Raw genomic sequence first — 23174 nt, 5'->3', positions numbered from 1 at the left:
CCACCAAAAAATTTGGAGTTAATTTTTAAGACATGGATGGCAGCTTATTTAGCTCTCTCTGAACATTAACAACAACTGGGAATTCACCTCCAACTCATCAAAGAAAGAGATATTCAGAAGCTTTTCTTGGCCATTGGAGGTTTTTCCCCCTATTACTCATCCACATAACATAGTAAGAGCAATTTTTTCTTTTCATTTAGCATTTGTCCATTTTTAAATTGTTCATTTGCTATCTACACAGGGATGATAGTAATTTCTACCTGACTTTAATGGCTAACTCTACCAGCTCTATCCCTGCAGGGATGGAAATGTATGAATTCCTTTTTAAGAATAAGAGACCATACAGACTTCCACCAAGATGGAGGAATAGGTGGAAGCACTGTATCTTCTCACACAACCAAGTTTAAAAACAACAAAGTTTTAGAAACAAAAAGGCAGCCAAAGCACAGAAAAGTGAACTATACAGAAGTCTGACAACAACGAATCCTTCAGCCAAACCGGTAAGAGGGGCAGAGCCAGCAGCAGAGCCAGCAGCAGAGCGGGGTCAGGCAGGAAAGATCCACCAGACTGACCCAGCGCACGACCCAGGTGCACCAGCAGCCGTGGGTGGATCCCAGGTGTGGAGTAGCAGACAGACCCACTGAAGGCTCACCACGATCACACATTCGCGCACAGATAAACCGGTGAAGGAGCGAGCAGTGAGACAGACCACGCAGGCCCCAGTGGCAGGAAGCAGCAAAGGGGACCACCACTGTCCCTCTCTGACCCCGTCCCCACATACAGCATCACAAACCAGCGACCTGGTTGGCCCCTCTCTGACCACGCCCCCACATACAGTGTCACAAATCAGCGGTGACCTGAGTAGCCCAACCCTGGTGAACATCTAAAGCTCCGCTCCTCATATGTAACAGGCATGAACAGATCAAAACATGGCTCAAGAACAACTCAGAGCCCCAGAGCCAATAAATCTAAGCGATGAAGAAACAGCTAAACTTTCAGATGCACAGTTCAAAACACTGGTTATCAGGATGCTCACAGAACTGGTTGATTTTACTCACAAATTAGAGGACCATATGAAGGCTAAACTAATTGAAATGAAGGAAAATGCACAGGAAACCAATAGTGATGGAAAGGAAACTGGGACTCAAATCAAAGGAGTGGACCAGAAGAAGGATAAAAATGACCAAACAGAAAAGGATGAAAAAACAAGAATTCAAAAAAATGAGGAGAGGCTTAGGAACCTCCAGGACATCTTTAAACGTTCCAACATCCGAATTATAGGGGTACCAGAAGGGGAAGAGGAACAGCCACGAGTGGAAAATTTATCTGAACAAATAATAAAGGAGAATTTCCCCAATCTGGCAAAGGAAATAGACTTCCAGGAAATCCAGGAAGCTCAGAGACTCCCAAAGAAGTTGGACCCAAGAAGGAACACACCAAGGCACATCATCATTACATTAGCCAAGATGAAAATGGAGAGAATTCTAGAAGCAGCAAGAGATAAGGGGACAGTCACCTACAAAGGAGTTCCCATCAGACTGTCAGTGGATTTCTCAAAAGAGACCTTACAGGCAAGAAGGGGCTGGAAAGAAGTATTCCAAGTCATAAAATCCAAAGATCTACATCCAAGATTACTCTATCCAGTAAAGCTTTCGTTTAGAATGGAAGGGCAGATAAAGTGCTTCTCAGATAAGATCAAATTCAAGTTCATCATCACCAAGCCCTTATTATATGAAATGTTAAAGGGACTTACCTAAGAAAAAGAAGATAAAAAAGATGAACAGTGAAAGGACAGCAAACTCACAGTTATTAAGAACCACATCTAAAACAAAAGGAAACTAAGAGGACAGCTAGATCAGGAGCAGAACCATAGAAATGAACATCACATGGAGGGTTAGCAACAGGGGAGTGGGAGGAGGAGAAGAGGGGAGACGGTACGGAAAATAAGTAGCATAGATGGTAGGTAGAAAATAGATAGGGGGCAGAGCAAAAATAGTATGGGAAATACAGAATCTAAAGAACTTGAGACACGTGGTCATAAACTAAAGGGGGGGAATGGTGGGGGCCCATGTGCTGGGTGGAGGGGAATGAAGAGGGAAATAGAACAACTGTAATGGCATAATCAATAAAATATATTTTTAAAAAAAGAATAAGAGGCCATACAAACTCAATGAGTGAAGATGCTTAGTCAATAATATGCCTTTCCTCATAGTTGAAGAGCCCCTGAAAAGCCATGCTAGGAAGCACCAAAGTTATTCATTATATGTAAAGGGAGGAAACTGAGGAGAACAGTCAGCAGATGAGGTACAGGGACTGACAACAGCATGGCATTTATAAGCAATTTCTTAAATGTGCTAGAATGAAAACAGTGTAACAGACATAAACAAACTATTAACAGTAGTAGCACACAAAAGTCTACTATAAAAAATTTTGGTGCCATATAATATGAACAATTTTTCTTAAATATGTTAATGTTGAAGACAATAGTTTCTGTTATTAGCTTCAGATATATTTTGTGCCACTTATATCAAACAAAAGGTAATTATAAGCAGAAATCGTCTTCTGTAATTTTGTGATACCCACTTCAAGTTTTAAGCAGATAGAAAACTAATGAATTTGCTTATATTCACAAAGGCAACAAATCTGTATTAAAACCAATATTCTCATTTTCAAAAAAAGTACTGACTTAAGAAGTATGAATAGGCTTATATTAAATCATAAAGACACTTGAGAAACAGTAACATTCAAACTCAGCAAGACCCCATAGTCCCAAAGGCATGGCTTTGGCCATTATAAAAATTTGGCTTAACTCATTAGTTTTATGTAATTCCTCAATTAAGAATTTTAAATTCTATGCAAACTATATGAGCATGTCACTCTAAGCGGCCAAGACTACATCTATCACCATTGTCAGTGTTTACTAAGATGGTTCATGGTGAGAATGAGCTCGTTCCCACTCACGGCTGTGCTATATACCAGGAAATGGACTACCCTGCAGGAAATATAGTATAAATCATGGGTCATTTTCACAATCAAATAATGAAAACATCAAGTATGTATGTAAGTATGCATGTGTATATATATATATATATACACACACACACACATATATATATACACATATACACAAATACAACTATACACAAATAAATACATAAAAATTTTTCAAGTTAATATAAAAACATGTAAATTTAAAGAAAACTCTTGGTACTACTTATTCCAGAAAAATATTCGCTACACAGTTACATCACATATTGTCCTAGATAATAAAACAAACAGAAAACATTCTTTGGCACAGCAGTTCTAAATCAAAGATACAAATCAGACAGAGCTGGGTGAACTTTTGGGAAATATATAAGCTTAGGCACCATTACCTTGAATGTTTGGATTCAACGGATCCAAACTAGGGCTTACCACCTGTGTTTCATTAAACATTGCATAGGTGATCTCTGACATGCCTCCCAGGTGCGAAACACAAGAGTCATTAGGTCAAACTTTGTCCCATCCTATGTACTATACCCTTTCATTTTAATAGGAATTATAAGATCGCATGAGAACATACAAAATGCTTAACAAAATGGTGTAACAGTTGAAAAAAAGAAAGAGTGGGCCTTGTTTCCTTTGATATTTTGAAGAAATATAAGTAATAAGTCCTGTTGATATTCAGAGAGGAAGTAATGTGAAGAACGCATCCCACTGATAACATATTTTTAGAGAAACAGATGGGTGTTGGGTTTGAAAATCCTAGTTTCAAGCTGATAATAGGTGATGGCACCCTGACCCAGACTCAACTGTGGAGTCTTTGGCCTGAACCCAGGAACAGAGATGCGGAATGTGACACTGACATAAGAGTTACAGACTCCTGAGGAGCTACGGCTAGCAATTGATAACTTAAAAAAAATTGGTTTTCAACAGAGAAAATTCCTCACTCTCATATCAACACGTCATAAATCATCACTCTGTGATCAACATGAATAAACATTACTTCATGGTCGTGATTCCAAAGTACTTTCATATCTGTTAATTCACACAATGTCTACAGTACTTGCCCCATTCAATTAAGTAAATATTTACTAATAACAGTGATGGGAAAGACAATCAATGCATAGAGCTCCTCTTTTCCAACCTAGCAGTTTGAGACTCCCTTATTCTTAATGAAGTAAATGAAATGATAATTTGTTGCTACACAACAAGCAGTAACAGATAACACCACTTGATGCCATAAATATCAACCTCAACTACAGACCAGAAATATTCTTCCTTTCTTCAATCTTCAGAGGGATAGATAGAAAAGGGAAAATACTTGACATTTCTTAGAAGACTAGCTCAGTTCAGTTTTATCACCTAAACTCTCTGCATATTATAATGTTTAGAAGAGCTATTCTCCATTTCTAATGCATCTTTGAATTAAAATAAAAACCCTCATAAAGAGAAAAAAAATTCCCATTAGAACAAGTGATTGGTTTTCATAATTAAGATCCTACATTGGGAGAAAAGATGGAACTCCAGCTTTTCCTTAAAAGAGATCATTGGTCCCAGTTTCTACATTATTCATTATAGTCAGAAATAATTTTCAATGATGTAAAAGTTATTTTCAATTGTGTAAAAGCACAAGGAAAATAAAACTAAACTTTCAGAGAGCAAATGAGCCCAATCTAACTTAATTAGCATAACTTTTTCAGCAGAGTCTAAAATGGGTAAGTGATATGAATTAATTTCAGTAATAAGTTAACCTTTAAAATAGAGTAAGAGCATTTTCAAGTGTTTTTGTTTAAAGAATATTTGAGTTTTATTACCATGTATTGTTGTAAAATCTTTACATTTTAACCATATATCATGGAAGTGTTAAAAATACATGATTTCCTTATTCTTCCCACCTACACACACATCCTTAAAGCAAGTGGAAAGACAAAAACTTAAAAAGAAAGTGTGCTTATTCCATATGAGCATTTGAAAGTGCACTAATAAAAATCAAGAAAGATGAATGTCTCCATCTTTGCCTATATTTTCGTATTCCTGAAACCTTCGACCTTGAGAGAATATAAATAGTGCTAATGATATCACAGAGTCCTAACCATTTCCTCAGTGTCTCCTTAAACACTTTTAAACAACAGGACATACAATCTAGTTCCTTTAGAGCTACCATTGTCTAGCCTTCAATACTTCAGTCTTCATTCAGATCCCTGAAAAATACCCGTGTATCTCTTCAGATTCTATGTCATTTGGAATTTTTTGATCTGCAACAAAGAAATCCTTCTCAAAATAGAAATGTCCCAATAAAATGAGAAGAAACATAGCTGAATAGAATGTATCAGAGAATATACATTTGAACCCCAAAACAATTGTGTACCTTAAGCTTTTTAGTACCTTTGAATGGTAAACACTAATTCTTTCTGAGATTCTCCTAGAAACTTGGATATAAGTCATTACTCTAATAAATTAACTGCAAAAAGTACTTGTGTGTTTAGTGGCTAGAATCAGATTAGAGTTCATTTTCCAAGGTATAATAGTTCAAAAACAACTGAAAGTATTACAGTGAATTTTTAGTGTATAAAGAAATTTGAGCTTTCTCTTTAAATATGAATGTTGATAATAATTAAAATTTACCTTCTAATGAATATATAATTTTTCTGACAGAAAGTTTAAATGATTATAGCAAAAGTAGCACATCGAAGTGCATACAGAGTATCACCTCAACTAGGTTAAAAAAATACACACTTTTACTACAAATACAAACCAGAAGAGTTTCAGAAAGTTGGCTTGAAAAATATGTATTACAAAACTTAAAATAACTAAAGAAAACTAAAAAAGGGAAGATAAAATCAAGAAAAGTAAAGATGATACACAAAATGAATTATAAGAGCCTAAAAAGCAAATCTAATCTAATATTGAACACCAAAAGAGTGACATAAAAAATGTTACATAGAGTCATAATAACTACAGCATTGACACCAGAAGAGCAGCAGAACTACACTTCTTTTTTTTAAGATTTTATTTATTTATCTTTAGAGGGAAAGGGAAGGAGAGGGAGAGAAATATCAATGTACGGTTGCTTCTCATGCATCCCCTGCTGGGAAATGGCCTGCAACCCAGACATGTGCCCTGACTGGGAATCAAACTGTGATCCTTTTGTTCACAGGCCCATGCTCAATCTACTGAGCTACGCCAGCCAGGGCCAGAACTATAATTCTTGACAATGAAATTGAGGAAAATTTGTCGCATGAGTCAGGTCATCATATATAGAACAGTGTGTTAACAAGTTAATAGAAATAACAATAATTATACCAGCTAATATTTATGGAGAGCTTACTAGGTGCCAAATATTTAACATAAATTAATTCATGTGTAATCCTTATATAACCCTAAGAGATTGATACAATTACTGTCTTCATTTTGCAGATCAAAAAAATGACTTACAAAGAGGTTAAATGGTTTACCCAAACAAGGACACACAGCTAATAAGCAGAGGAGCCAGGCAGTCCTCAAGAATATCACTATGACAAATATAGCAACCAATTCAATCCATGCATACAGGACAGAGTTAATATACCAAATGCAGACTTCTCAAGCTGCTCTTGACAAAAGCTATTTCTCACACTCTTGGAGAAGAGTCAGAAAGTAGTGACTACTCCCTGAAATGCCACTGAATGCAGCTAGTCTGCATTCCTGTTAAAAATATATTTAAGGATATATCCAAAAGAACAAAATTAAAATGCTTTGATGCTTTAGTTAATAGTAATTATATATCTACATGGATATGATTCTTCATTTTCTTATTTATGAATTAAAAATATAAACAGTGGGTATTTTTTTATTCAAAAAAATAAGTATTACTGATTTTTGCCCAGAATAAACTAGCTGGAATTATGTAGGCTTTCCAAGTTTACCTCAAATAAGTTTTGGTCCTTTGAGCAGAACTTATCCTACTAAAATATATCTTACCAGTAGTATAAATATTATACTAAGAAAATCTGGAATTTAAGTAATAAAATACACCAAGACTAGCTAATATAAGCCTTCAAATTTGCAATAAGGGGTTAATAATGTTTGCACTATTGTTGGCAGAATGCTGCATAAATATTGCATAAACACAGAATTTTAATAATTTTCGGGCCCTGGAATAGAAATGAAGCCATTATTTACAGTTTAAGCATGCTCTATGAACTGAATGCAAGGCATGCGGCCAACGTTCTTCAGTGTCACTTATGTCTGATCTCAGACAAAAGGGCCTCTTGTTTTACAGCTACTATAAAATTATTTGTAAACACTTCCATGATTCTCCCTCTGGTTCTTCCTTTAAAGAACTATTTTTTAATATATCCCATGTATAATAAATGCTCTTCTTATGTACACAATCATGTTGTTACACAGTACCATTATTGTTTTAAGTTGCTCTGCTATAGATGGAAAGAAGTTAATTTTGAATCACTTATAGCTCTCTTCATTGCAACCAATGACTAAGTGGTGTGGTTTTGTGGCAGGGCCATTCCCCCCACTTTCCCATGAACCCGACTGGCATCTCCCCCTCATGGGAGATGCACTGCGCCACTCTCGAGGTTCCCAGAAGCTCCAAACTCCTGACTCCTGGTGGTTTCACCCTGCTGAGGTCTGGGCAGATTCCAGGACTGAGTTGTGTGGCACTGGGGCAGAGGCCACACCCCCTAACTTCTCCCAAGTCTGACCAGCAACTTCTCCCAACTACCAGCAGCCCCACCCTGCTGAGATGAGGCTAATGGCAGAATCCTGGACAGACTGAGTTGTGTGGCTCTGGGACAGGGGAAATTATTCCCTCACACACCCAACCAGTATAGAGCTTCCCCTTCACAAGGCCATATCTTGGTCTTTTTTGGCCTGATAAACACTGCAGACCTCATCATGACAACTCCCTGAGACCTTGCACCACTACAAAGGTATGCAAGCACCAAATAGGTAGCAGCTACTCCTGGTACACCCTGGGATACTTGCTGAGTGGCCTAAGACACAGAACACTGGCATCAAGTTTGTACATATATAGATCTGGTAAATACCTCTTGCCCCACCTGGTGACTCACTGGAAACCTAGCAAATCAAGTACCCCCAGAGGCTGCTTCTATGACTGAGCCTAACAGGCACACAGCTGGTAGAGGCTCCTTCTGTGACTGAGCCTAACAGGCACACAGCTGGTAGAGGCAGGTAGAGATGGACTTTGGGGTTCCTTGAGACTGCTGCTGCCCTATTCCTGAGCCCAGTGCTGGTGAAAGCCAGCCTTGGTTTACATCTCATGCATACCCAGGCCCAACAGAGGCAGCCACAAAGTGTGGATCACTTTGCAACTCTACCAAGTTGCCCAGGACAAGTTACAGGCAGCCTCTGACAATGGACTGAACCAGAGTCCCTGCCAAGAAGCCCAGAACCAACACATCCAGTGGCCAGCATCAGATATTATCAGAGCAAGATCCAATTAGCTTCACAAGCAGCATATCCAAAGAGAAATCTCAATAAGCACCAAATCCTACCAAGGCAAATTTTGCTTCATGTGGTCAGCACCTGCACTGTAGCTCATACACTGTACTCAGGGTTGACAGTCACAGTCAGCCAGTCCATACCCAAATGGACCAATAGCAATCAAGACTCAATTACAACAGGAAAGCCCACATAACCCACAGTAGGGATACTGTTGGAGCAACCAACTTAGGTGATCAAGCAGATTGCACCACGGGGTCCCACAGAACACCTACAGCATAACACCATCCTACCAAGACTGGGAGACATAGTAGTAGATCTACTTGATACACAGAAACAGACAAAAAAGAGACAGCCAAAGTAGGGAAACAATGAAACATGCTCCAAATGAAAGAACAGGAGAAATCTCCAGAAAAAGAGTTAAATGAAATGAAGGCAAGCAATTTGCCAGACATAGAATTCAAAAGAATGGTTATAAAGATGCTCAAGGAACTTAGTGAACTTCTTAGTAAGAATAATCTGTACTTACAACAACATAAAAATTATACAGAAACCATAAAAAAGAACCAGTCAGAAGTGCAGAATACAATATCTGAAATGAAGAATACACTAAGATGAATAAACAGTAAGTTGGATGAAGTAGAGGACTTAATCAGCAATTCAGAAGTCAAAGTAACAGGACACATGCAATCAGAGCAGCAAAAAGAAAATAATTTTTTAAAAAGATGATAGCTTAATGGTATTTTGGAATAACATAAAGTGCAACAACATCCACACCACAGGGCTACCAGAGAGTGAGAGAAAGCAAGCAAGGGATTGAGAATCTAACTGAAGAAATAATGACTGAAACTTCCCTGACCTGGTGAAGAAAATGACACAAAAATCTAAGAAGCACAGAGTCCCAAACAATATGGATGCAAAAGGGCTCACTCCAAGATACATTATAATGAAAACAGCAAAGGTTAAAGACAAAGAGAGAATATTAAAAGCAACCAGAGAAAGTTAGTTACCTACAAGAGAGCTCATATAAGTCTGTCAGTTGATTTCCTAACAGAAACATTTCAGAGCAGAAGGGTTTTGCATGATATAGTCAAAGTGATGAAAAACAAGGACCTACAACCAAGACCATTTTATATAGCGAGGCTACTATTTGAAATTGGAGTAGAAATAAAGATGATCCCAGCCAAGATAAAGCTAAAGGGGTGTGTTAACAACCAAACCAATATTACAAGAAATGTTAAAGAGCCTATGTGAAGGAAGAAGAGGAGAAGGAGGGGAAAAGAAGGAGAAGGAAAAGGAGGAGAAGAAAAACAGAGGAACATAGTTAAAACAATAAAATGGCAATAAATACTATACATATCTATTAATGATCACTTTAAATGTAAATGGCTTAAATGCTCCCAAAAAAGTCATCAGATAGCTGAATGGATGAGAAAACAAAACCCGAATATATGCTGTCTGCAAGTGAGCCATCTCATAACAAAGGCTACACAGAGACTAAAAGTAAAGAAATGGAAAAAGATATTTTATGCAAGTGGAAGGGGAAAAAAGGTGGAGTAGCAATACTTATAGCTGACAAAACAAACTTTAGAACAAAGACTACAATAAGAGACAAACAGGGACAATACAAAATGATAAAGAAAGCAATACAACACAAAGATATAACACTTGTAAACATTTATGAGTGCAGCACAGTACTACCTATATATATAAAGCGAATCTTGATGGACATAACAGGAGAGACTGACAATAATTCAGTCATAGTAGGGGACTCTGACATCTCATTGACATCACAGGATAGATCTTTCAGACAGAAAATCGACAAGGAAATGGTGGCCTTAAATGACCCAGTAAATCAGATGGATATAATTGATACCCCAAAGATGCAGAATATACATTCTTTTCAAGAGACACTGGAATACTGTCTAAGATAGACAACATGTTCGGACACAACGCAAGTCTCAATTAATTTAAGAAGACTGAAATCACATCAAGCATCTTCTCTAACCATGTTATGAAACTAAAAATCAAGCACAAGAAAAAAACCAAAAATATACAAGATCCTAGAGGATAAATAACGTATTATTAAACAATAAATAGCTTAACAATAAGATCAAGGAAGAAAACCAAAGTTTCCTTGAAACAAATGAAAGTGAGAACACAACAACCCAAAATCTATGGGAGACAGTAAAAGCAGTCCTAACAGGGAAACCACAGCATTAAAGGCCTACCTCAAGAAACAAAGAGGGAAACAAAAAATAAATAAACTACCTAACTTTACACTTAAGTGAACTTGAAAAAGAACAACAAACAAAGTCCAAAGTGAGTAGAAGGAAATAATGAAGATCAGAGCAGATATAAAGAGTATAAAAAAGCAATACAAAAAATCTATGAAATCGAGAGCTGGTTCTTTGAAAAGATAACAAGATTGACAACTGTTAGGCAAACTCATCAAGAAAAAAGAGAAAAGACTCAAAAATAAATGAAATCAGATAGGAAAGAGAAGTAAAAACTGACCCCACAGAAATACAAGGGACTGTAAGAAAATGTTATGAAAAACTATATGTCACCACGCTCTAAGAATTCTCAATCACGGCCCCTACATGGCTGTCTTGGCCACAGAATTCCCATCACACTCACTGTGACCAAATACTCACTTTTCTAACTCTTTGCCCACTGCACTACTGAGGTGAAGTCACATTAGGAATCCTGATGAAGAAGGAGGGCAATGGTCATCACTGAACATTTCTAATATATTTCAATTCTATCAAAAACAATTTAATTTTTGACTTCTGGTCAAGACGGCAGCATAGGCAGACATGGCTTGCCTCTTCACACAACCACATCAAAATTGGAATAAAAATATAGAAGAACTATCACTTAGAAGTGTCAGAAATCTATCACTTAAAAGTTGAATGGAAGTCTGATAACTATAGAATTCAAGAAACCACATTCATCCAGACTGGTAGGAGGGGTGCAGATGCAGAATTGGTTGATCCCACACCCACATTTGGTAGATAAGGGGGGATATCTTGGGAGCAAGGAGTCCCAGCCCTACACCAGGCCCTCCAGCCCAGGGCTCCAGTGCCATGAAGATAAGTCCCCTCAACTTCTGGCTACAAAAACCAACAGGGATTGAGTCAGTGCCAGAAACTGCTGCAGCCCCAACCAGTTCCTATTAAAGAACCAACCACAGACTCACCTACTTAGACTATCTCCCTTTGAGCTCCAGCACCATGGTAGCAGCTTGAAAGGCACTAGTGGCATACAGGGACAAACTGAAGTGTCTGGCATCAAGGTAAGCAGAAGCCACTGTCCCTTTTCTAAGCTCTTTCCCCACAGAGCCACAGAATTGTCATTCTGTTGCCATATCACAGACTCCATCAACATGGCTAACATTGTTTGACCTGCCTTGGAGATCCCCAGAGACTAGACTCCACCCCACCCAATGTATGGACCCATCCAGGCTGCTTTTCCAAATGAATGGCTGGTTTGGGCTCATGCTGCAAAACTTCCTAAATCCTCTCAAACAATTAACAGCTGGCCTCAGTGAGACTCAGACTCTGCACCAGCAGCTGCCAGACTAAATTCACAGCTTGGCATCACCTGAGAATCTCCAAGCCCAGCACAGTAGCAGCCATCTCAGGTTGCTTTGTAGTTTAGGCACGGTGACCCCAAGAAAACACATGTAGAGGCTCACCATGGCCTGCACCATCCAGGAAACCACAGGGCCAGTGCACCCAGTGGACAGCAACGGATCACGTCAGAGCACCACTACCATGTCCCTGAACAGGTGATCCTCCACAGAAGGTGGAGGTTGGTGTTAAGTGGTCACAGCCAGTCCTTGAAGATGACTGGCTTGGGTAAATCCCTCCCATTGATCTACCAACAGTAACCAAGGCTCAACAACAAGAGGAAGGTGTACTCAGCCCACATGAAGGATGTACCTAGAGTACCCAGCTTGGGTGACAGGGGAGGCTGTGCCAATGGACTCCACAGGACTCCTGCTACATGAAACCACACTACTAAGACAGAGAGTCAGAGCAGCTCTACCTAATACAGAGAAACAAACACAGGAAGGCTGCCAAAACAAGGAGACAAAGAAACGGCGCCCAAATGAAAGAACAGATCAAAATTACAAAAAAAAAAAATTAAACAAAATCGACAACACTGGTTAATATGATGCTCGAGAACTTAGTGAGGACCTCAGCTGCATAAAAAAGATTCAGTCAAAAATGAAGGATATATTAATTGAAATAAAGAACACATTACAGGGAAACAACAATAGAGTGGATGAAGCTAAGAATCAAATCAATGATTTGGAACATAGGGAAGCAAAAAACAACCAATCAGAACAAGAAAAAGAAATGAGTATCCAAAAAAAAGGAGCTTAGCATAAGCTGCCCCTGGGAAAATTTCCAGAGGTCCAACAGTCACAGGATAGGGGTGCCAGAAAAAGAAGAAAGAGAACAGGAAATTGGAAATCTACTTGAAAAATAATGAAAAAAAAGTCCCTAATTTGGTGAAGGAAATAGACATGCAAATCCAGGAAGCACAGAGAGTCCCAAACAAGATGGACACAAAGAGGCCCACTCTAAGACACATCATAATTAAAATGCCAAAGGTTAAAGATAAAGAGAGAATCTTAAAAGCAGCAAGAGAAAAGAACTTAGTTACCTACAGGGGTGTTCCCATAAGACTGTCAGCTGATTTCTCAAAAGAAACTTTGCAGGTAGAAGAGATTGGCAAGAAATATTCAAAGTCATGAAAAGCAGGAACTTATAGCCAAGATTGTTCTACCCAGCAAAGCTCTCATTTAGAATCGAAGTGTGGATAAAGAGCTTCCCAGACAAGAAAAAAAATAAATAAATAAAAGAGTTCATCATCACCAAACCATTATTACATGAAATGGTAAAGTGGTTTATTTAAGAAAAAGATCAAAACTAGAAAAACTAAAATGGCAAAAATACATATCTATCAACAACTAAATCTAAAAAACAAATGAAGCAAACAAGAAGAAAAGAGAGAGTTATGGATAGAGAGAGTGTTTTGATGGGTACCAGACAGGAAAGGGATGTGGGAGATTGAGTGAAGAGATGAGGGGATTAAGAAGCACAAATAGTTACTGAATAGCCATGGAGATGCAAAGTACAGTGTAGGAAATGGAGTAGTCGAAGAACTTACACACCGTGACCCAAGGGCATGAACTGGTGGGGGTATTGCCTGAGAGAGTAGGAGGTACTTGGTGGAGGGGAGCAAAGTGGGAAAATCAGGACATCTGTAATAACATAATCAATCAAACATAATACAAATAAAGAAAACTATATGCCAACAAACTGAACAATCTGGAACAAATGGACAAATTTCTAAAAACATATACTCTTCCAAAACTAAATCAAGAAGAATAAAAGAAACTGAATAGACAAACTACAACTAGTGAAATTAAAGCAGTAATCAAAACACTCTCAACAAACCAAAGTCCTGGGCCAGATGGCTTCACTGTTGGTGATTTTATAAAACATTCAAATAAGAACTAATACCTCTTCTTCTCAAGTTATTCCAAAAAATTCAAGAGGAGGGAGGACACCCAAGTTCATTTTAATAGAACAATGTTATCTTAATTATCCTACTTCCAAAAGCTGGTAAATACAGTAAAAGAAAGAAAATTATACATTAATACCCCTGATGAACATGTATGATAAATTCATATATGTGAAGGTGTGGGTTTATTTCTGGGCTCTCTCTCCTGTTCCATAGATCTATACGTCTTTTTTAAAAAAATACTAGTACTATGTTGTTTTGATTGCTATGGCCTTGTAGTATAGTTTGCTGTAGTATAGTTTGCTGTTCTCCCACTTTGTTCTTTCTCAAGACTGCTGTGGTTATTTGTGTCTTTTTTATGTCATATAAATTTTTAGACTATTTGTTCTAGTTCTGTAAAATACACCATTGGTAGGAATTGTGTTTAGTTGCATTAGGTAGTTTGGATGTTTTAATGATGGTAATTCTTCCTATCCATGAACACAGTATGCTTCCACTTATTTGTATTTTCTTCAGTTTCTTTCTTCAATGCCTTATAATTTTAAGAGTACAGGTCTTTTACATCTTTGGTTAAATTTATTCCTAGGTATTTTATTCTTTTTGAAGCAACTGTTAACAAACCAAATGCAGCCATACATTAAGAAGGTCATACATCATGAACAAGCAGGATTTATTCTATGATGCAAAGTTGGTACAATATCCTCAAGTCAATTAACGTGATACACCATATAAACAAAATTAAAAATAAAATCCACATGATCATATCAATATATGCAGAAAAGGCATTTGATATAGCACCCATTTATGATAAAAACTCTCAGCAAAGTGGTATTAGAGGGAACATAACCTAAATATAATAAAGGCCATATATGACAAATCCACAGGCAACATCATTCTCAACAGGCAGAAACTAAAGCATTCCCCTTAAGATGAAAAACAAGACCAGGACACCAGCCCTTACCACTCTTATTCAATATAGTACTGGAAATCCTAGCCACAGCAATCAGACAATAAAAAAAAAGTATCCAATTGGACAGGAAGAAAAAAACCCTGCAATTATCTGCAGATGATATGACACTGTATACAGAGACTCCTAAAAACTTTCAGAAAATTACTAGAACTGATAAATAAAATTAGTAAAGTAGAATATAAAATATCCAGAAACCAGTTGATATTTTTAAAAATATTCACCCAAAAATATGTTTATTGACTTTAGAGAGAGAAGAAGGTAAGTAACATCAATGTTAGAGAGAGACATCACTTAATTGCCTCCCATACACTCCCCAAATGAGATTCAAACCTACAACCTAGGTGTGTGCCCTGACCTGGGATCAAGACCGCAAACCTCTGGTGTACAGGATAATGTTCTCACCAACTGAGCAACCCAGCCAGGGTTCAGTTGTATTTTATACACCAAAAATGAACTATCAGAAAAAAAAAAAAAAACTAAGAAAATGATCCCATTCACAACTGCTTCAAAAAGAATAAAATACCTAGGAATAAATTTAACCAAAGATGTAAAAGACCTGTACTCTTAAAATTATAAGGCACTGAAGAAAATACAAATAAGTGGAAGCATACTGTGTTCATGGATAGGAAGAATTACCATCATTAAAACATTCATACTACCTAATGCAATGAAACACAATTCCTACCAATGGTGTATTTTACAGAACTAGAACAAATAGTCTAAAAATTTATATGACATAAAAAAGACACAAATAACCACAGCAGTCTTGAGAAAGAAGAATAAAGTTGGAGAAATCAGCTTCCTAACAGCAAACTATACTACAAGGCCATAGCAATCAAAACAACATAGTACTAATATTTTTTTTTAAAAGACATATAGATCTATGGAACAGAAGAGAGAGCCCAGAAATAAACCCACACCTTTGTGGTTAATTTGTATCTGACAAAGGAGGCAAGAATATGCAATTAGATAAAGACAGTCTATTCATTTGGAGGAACAAATAGGAAGGACACAGGGACGAGAACTAAGGGGGGTGGAAATGGGAGGGAGGTGGGGAGCAAGGGGCGGGGGAGGCTGGGATGGGAGAAATAGATAAAAAACTGTACTTGAAAAATAACTAAATAGGACTTCCGCCAAGATGGAGAAGTAGGTGGAGGTTCCACCTCACCTCTGTGCACAACCAAATCTAAGAACAACTATTTTTAACAGCAGTCACAACCAAGCCACATGGAAAATCGACAATACGGAGTCCAAAGGACAACTAGATACTCGGCTGGACCGGTAAGAGGAGCGAGGCCAGCAGCGGAGCAGGTTAGCAAGAAAACATTCCCGGGGCGGTGCGCGCAGGCAACCCAGGGCGCTGATCGCCAGCGAGCTGGCTGCCGGAGCGCACAGGGAAGAGGCGCGGTGGGTCGGTCGCGCGCATTTACGTGCGGAGAAACCAGTGAGAAGGGAAACCCGCGCGGTGCAGCAGGCTCGCAAAATTAGGATCGGATAAGCAAGCCCGAGGCGTTTGAGTGACTGGATGCGCTGGCCTAGTGGAGAGGAACGCCATTGCTCCCTCTCTGACCACGCCCCCACACACAGCGTCACAAACCAGCGACCTGGGTCGCCCCATCCTGGTAAACAACTAAGGCTTCGCTCCGCTCACTTAACAGCACGAATAGACCAAAAAATGGCTCTAGGACAACTTAGAGCCCCAGAACCGATAGACCTAAGTGATGAAGAAATAGCCAGTCTTTCAGATGCACAGTTCAAAACACTGGTTATAAAGATCCTTACAGAACTGGTGGATTTTAGTCACAAATTAGAGAAACATATGGAAGCTAAATTAATTGAAATGAATGCTGATACAAAAGATACCAATAGTAATGGAAAGAAAATTGGGATTCAAATCAAGGGAGAGGACCAGACGGAAGAAAAAAATGATCAAACAGAAAGGAATGAAGAAATAAGAATTCAGAAAAATGAGGAGAAGCTTAGGAACCTCCAGGACATCTTTAAACGTTCCAACATCCGAATTATAGGGGTACCAGAAGGGGGAAAGGCACAACCACCAGTTGAAAAGTATTTGAACAAATAATAAAGGAGAATTTCCCCAAGATGGCAAAGGGAAATAGACTTCCGAGAAATCCAGGAAGCTCAGAGAGTCCCAAAGAAGTTGGACCCAAGAAGGAACACACCAAGGCACATCATAATTACATTAGCCAAGATTAAAATGAAGGAGAGAATCCTAGAAGCAGCAAGAGGTAAGGGGACAGTCACCTACAAAGGAGTTCCCATCAGACTGTCAGCTGATTTCTCAAAAGAGACCTTACAGGCAAGAAGGGGCTGAACAGAGGTATTCCAAGTCATGAAAACCAAAGATCTACAACCAAGATTGCTCTACCCAGCAAAACTTTCATTTAGAATGGAAGGACAGATAAAGTGCTTCTCAGATAAGACCAAATTCAAGGAGTTCATCATCACCAAGCCCTTACTATATGAAATGTTAAAGGGACTTACCTAAGAAAAAGAAGATAAAAAAGATGAACAGTGAAAGGACAGCAAACTCACAGTTATTAAGAACCACACCTAAAACAAAAGCAAACTAAGAGGATAGCTAGATCAGGAGCAGAACCATAGAAATGAAGATCTCATGGAGGGTTAGCAACAGGGGAGTGGGAGGAGGGGAAGGGGGGAGAAGGTACAGAAAATAAGTAGTATAGACAGTAGATAGAAAATAGATGGGGGGAGGGTAAGAATAGTAGGGGGAAATACAGAATCTAAAGAATTTGAGACACATGTTCATGAACTAAAGGGGGAAATGGTAGGGGAGGGGTATGCAGGGTGGAGGGGAAGGGAGGGGGGAATAGAGCAAATGTAATGGCATAATCAATAAAAAAAAATAACTAAATAAAATTTATTAAAAATTTAAAAAAAAGTCTATTCAGAATGGTGTTGGGAAAACTGGACAGATATATGCAAAAAAAATAACACTACATCACCTTCTGACATCATACACAAGAATAAACTTAAAATGGATTAAAGACTTAAATGTTAGCCTCAAAACCATTAAAATCCTAGAAGAAAACATAGGCAGGAAAATCCTGGACATTTCTTGCAATGATACTTTCTCTGATACATGTCCTCAGGCAAGGGAAACAAAAAAAACAAAAAACAAATGGGACTACATCAACCAAAAAAGTTTTTGCACAGCAAAGGAGACCATCAACAAAATAAGAAGACAGCCCACTGAATGGAAGAACATATTCACCACTGATACATTTCATAAGGGATTAATATTCAAAATTTATGAAGAACTTACAACACTCCATACCATAAAATAAAAAATCCAATTAAAAAGTGAGCAAAGTACCTAAATAAACACTTCTCTAAAGAGGACATACAGATGGCCAATAGACATACAAAAAGTTGCTCAACATCACTAACCATCAAAAAAATGCAAGTTAAAACCACAGTGAGATACCACTTCATGCCTGTCAGAATGGCTATTATCAAAAAATCAACAAACAAAAAGTGCTGGCAAAGATGTGGAGAAAGGGGAATCCTTTTGCACTGTTTTTGGGAATGCAGATTGGTGCAACCACTGTGGAAAGCAGTATGGAGTTATTTCAAAAAAAAATTAAAAATGGAAATGCCTATGAACCAGCAATTCCATTCTGGGAATTTATCTGAAGGAACCCAAAACACTAACTGGAAAGAACTCATGCACCTCTAGTTCACTGCAGAATTATTTATAATAGCCCAGATTTGAAAGCAGCCCAAATGCCCATCAGTAGATGACTATATTAAAAAGCTGTGATGCATTTACACAGTGGAATATACTTGCTAAAAAGAAGGAAATCTTACCTTTTGCAACAGCATGGATGTACCTGGAGAATATTATACTAAGTGAAATAAGCCAGTCAGGGAAGGACAAGTACTGTATGATTTTTGCTTGTATGTGGAATCTGATGAAGAAAATAAGCTAACAAAATAAAAACAGACTCATAGATACAGAAAACAGACTGACAGCCATCAGAGGGGAGCAGGTGGGAGGGGTGGATGAAGGTGATGGGACTAAGCAAAAAAAAAGAAAAGAAAAGAAAAAGAAACTGCATAGGCAAACAATACTATGGTGTTTTCCAGTGGGTAAGGGGGGCAGAGGGAGTTAAGAGAGGGTAAAGTGGGAATAAATGGTGATGAAAGGAGACTTGACTTGGGGTGACGAACACATAATACAGTGTAGAGATGAATGTGTTGCAGAATTTTACCTCCTCTGAAACCTATATACTTTTATTAACCAATGCCACCCCAATGAATTCAATTGAAAAATTAAAAATAGAAAGTAAAAATAAAAATAAAGCTAACTAGAGGTCAAACCCACTCTCTAACAACTAACTGAACAAAAGGTCATTTTAATGAGTCACAAAATAAAATAATATAAAGTCAAGGTCAGTGTAAATGCAATAATGTAATATATGAGTATATTCAATGAAGATACCCAATCATAAATCCTTCTCCTATCCCTCCTGTACTCCAGAGGCTAGAAAACTAGAAATCTCTTAGATGCCTTGTAGCTTGAGTTCTGTACATGACCCAGGTTCTACTAAGTAATCTCACATACACAAAATTGGGAACTGAAAAAAACGCAAAGAGCATGAGAGTGAGGTGTCAGCCAGCATGAGGAGGCCTGTGTTCGTAGGACTGCTTTGGCCTAACTGGATAAATCTAAATACTGTTGCCTGTCTCTCACAGAAATACTGTTACCTACCTCACACCCTAAAAATCAGTCCTTCTCAGTCTTACACAGGCAAGATGGTATTGTCCACAACAAAATCCACAACTTAAGGATGATATTTTAAAGTAAACCAACTTATTAAAGCTTTTGAAGACATGTTCACACACAGCTAAATATATTTTTTAAAGGGTAAGGACAGTTTCAAAAAGAAAGGTAAACAGCCAATATAAGTAAAACCCCAGCACACACAAACTAACTAAAGAATCACACGTTATTCAAATGGTATTACAAACTTTGCTACATTTTATCACAAATATTGACTTTGTTAGAATAGGTGGGAAAGTAGCAATCAATTCTATTTTAAATAGTTTTGATAATACTTGCCTTACTAACAAATGAAGTAAATAAGATCTAAAATCAAGGTTGTTGTAAGTACTAATAAACTGTTCAGTATGCAATAAAGACACTGGAGTCAAATGCAGAATTTGGCCTCACTCAACAACACTCAAACCCTGCCCAGTCAGCCCACATGAAAAGGAGCACAGCTGAAAGGATGAGGACAGTATGGGGAAAGCTGGGCTTCAATTTCTATTCTGTTACTTCCTTACAACATGATAAATGGGTAAGGTGAGTAAAATATCTTCAGCATTAAATGAGATAATGGCAGGCACCTAGTGCATATTTAATAAATGGCAGCTGAATCTCAATCAACTGAAAAAAAACAAAACACAAAAATGTTAAAAATTAAATCTAACAATTCTAAGTTAACAGTTCAGGACATAAATAGAAGTGATACAACAATGCTGTATGATAGCAGAAATACTTGCCTTAGAATTTAATGAAAAAGTAATGTTAAAACAAGTAGGAATTAGTAAAGTTGACAGAGGTAAGATTTGAACTAGTCCCTTTACAAATACTATAACTATTTCAAAATGTATTTATCCATTCTTCATCTGTTGACAGACTACTACATGTGAGTCACTGTTCCAGGTGCTAAGGGTATAACAGTGAAAGAATAAACATTCCACTGGGAAGAGAACAATAACAGGAAAGGGAAAGTAGAAAGAGGACAAGAAGGAAGGAAGGTAGAGAGGAGACATGAATGAGAAAAAATGTCACACAGTGATCAGCTCTGCAGAAAATATAGGGTAACGTGATAGCAAATGACTTGGTGGGTGAAGGATATTTTCTCTCTATATATTCAAGTTGTGATTTGAATGAAAAGAATATTCCAGGCCAAAATAACTATCTGTGCAAAAGACCTGAAGCAGAAAGATTTAAAGGGCTGAAATAGCCAGTGAGGCTGAAATGTAATCAGCAGAGGATTCAGCAGCAAAAAAGAAGGGTAGAGAGACAGGCAGGAGTTGAATCATGGAGAGCACTGGTTCTCAACCTTGGCTTCCTGTTAGAATTATTCAGTAGTTGTTTAAAAAACTAAAGACGGAGACACACCTCTGACTAATTACTTCAGACTGTCTGGTGGTAGGGCCTGGACATTAAAATTTATCAAAGCTCCTTGAGTGGTTCTACAAGGCAGCCAAGGGTGAAAAGTGTGGATGGAGGAGAGTTCAAAGATGCCAGACTAAGGAGTTCTTTTATTCTAAGTATGACAGAAAGTCACTGAGAGAGTCTAAGAAAGGAAATGACATGATCTGTATTATATTCTTTTTAAAATATATTTTATTGAGTATGATATTACAGTTGTCCCATTTTTTCTCCCCCGTCTTCTCCTCTACCCTGTAATCCCCTCCCACTAGCATTCCCCCAACTTAGTTCATGTCCATGGGTCACACATAGAAGTTCTTTGGCTTCTCCATTTCCCATACTATACTTAACCTCCCCCTGTCTATTTTGTACTACTATGCTTCTTATTCCCTGTACCCTTTTCCCCATTCTTCCCCCATCCCCTTCCCACTGAAAACTTCCATGTGATCTACATTTCTGTGAATCTCTTCCTGTTCCAGTTATTCTCTTAGTTCATTTTTGTTTTTGTTTTTTAGGTTCAGTTGTTGAGAGTTGTGAGTTTGTTGTCATTTTACTGTTCATATTTTTGATCATCTTCTTCTTCTTAGATAAATCCCTTTAACATTTCATATAATAAGGGCTTGGTGATGATGAACTCCTTTAATTTGACCTTATCTGAGAAGCACTTTATCTGTCCTCCCATTCTAAATGATAGATTTTCTGGATACATTAGCTTCTTGCCTTTCATGACTGTGAATACTTTTTTCCAGCCCCTTCTTGCCTGCAAAATTTCTTTTGAGAAATCAGTTGATAGCCTTATGGGCACTCCTTTGTAGGTAACTGTCTCCTTATCTCTTGCAGTTCTAGGATTCTCTCCTTCATTTTAATCTTGGGTAATGTAATTATGATGTGCCTTGGAATGTGCTTCCTTGGGTCTACTTCTTTGGGATTCTCTGAGCTTCCTGGACTCCCTGGAAGTCTGTTTCCTTTGCCAGACTGGGAAGTTCTCCTTCATTATCTTTTCAAATAAGTTTTCAATTTCTTGCTCTTCCTCTTCTCCTTCTGGCACCCCTATGATTCAGATGTTCGAACATTTAAAGTTATTCCAGAGGTTCCTAAGCCTCTCCTCATATTTTTGAATCCTTGTCTCTTCAGTCTGTTCTGGTTGACTATTTATTCCTTCTACTCCAAATCATTGATTTGAGTTCCAGTTTCTTGCCTATCACTGTTGGTTCCCTATATATTTTCTACTATTTCACTTTGCATAGACTTCATTTCTTCCTCTAATTTGTGACCATACTCAACTATTTCTATAAGCATCCTGATTACTAGTGTTTTGGACTATGCATCTGATAGGTTGCCTATCTCTTCATCACTTAGTTCTTTTTTGGGGGGGGGGGAATTTGACCTGTTCTTTCATTTGGGCCATGTTTTTTTGTCCTGGCACGACTGTTACGTTCTAAGGGGCGGAGCCTTAAGTTTTTGCCAGGTCAGGAGCAACCCATGTCACTGCATTATGGCACTGTCTGTGGGATAAGGGTCCAAAAGGGAATGATGCTGCTTGCTCAGCTCTCCATGGTTTTCAGTCTTTTCCTCCACGACCCACAAGCAAACTGGGCCTTTCTGGTGCTGATTCCCAGGTGGGTGGGTTTGTGCATATTCCAGGACCCTGGGGGTCTCTCCACAGAACTATCATGTGAGGCTCAGAGTTTCTCCTGCCACTGCTGCAACCCACACAGGTTTTACAATTAGATGCTTTGAGTGTAAAAACCCAGTAAAACTAGGGTTCCAGAGGTTTTGCTGGAACCCTGAGTTGTGTGGTCTGTCTTCCTCCCCAGTTGTTCCTTCTGGTTTATCCCCATACAAATATGGCACTGCAGTCCTCCGGTTGCTGCCTTGCTGCAAGTCCTCTCCACCCAGGCCTCCTGTCTTCACCTCTCCTACCAGTCTAGGTAAATGTTTCTTCGTTAAGTCCTTGGTTATCAGACTTTCATGCAGTTTGATTTTCTGGCAGTTCTTGTTTATTTTTTGTTT

The 23174-nt window shown here is 38.2% G+C and overlaps 1 protein-coding gene across 3 annotated transcripts in view; it reads right to left on the bottom strand.

The window, feature by feature from the left end:
* VWA8 (von Willebrand factor A domain containing 8) overlaps nucleotides 1-23174 on the bottom strand; it is a 459390-nt gene that overhangs the window by 319046 nt on the left and 117170 nt on the right. The window lies entirely within an intron of this gene.

Source organism: Artibeus jamaicensis, unplaced genomic scaffold, assembly GCF_021234435.1.
Source record: "Artibeus jamaicensis isolate MK-2021 breed Jamaican fruit bat unplaced genomic scaffold, CSHL_Jam_final contig_414, whole genome shotgun sequence".
Classification (NCBI taxonomy): domain Eukaryota; kingdom Metazoa; phylum Chordata; class Mammalia; order Chiroptera; family Phyllostomidae; genus Artibeus; species Artibeus jamaicensis.
This window is presented reverse-complemented; position numbering and strand designations above follow the sequence as displayed.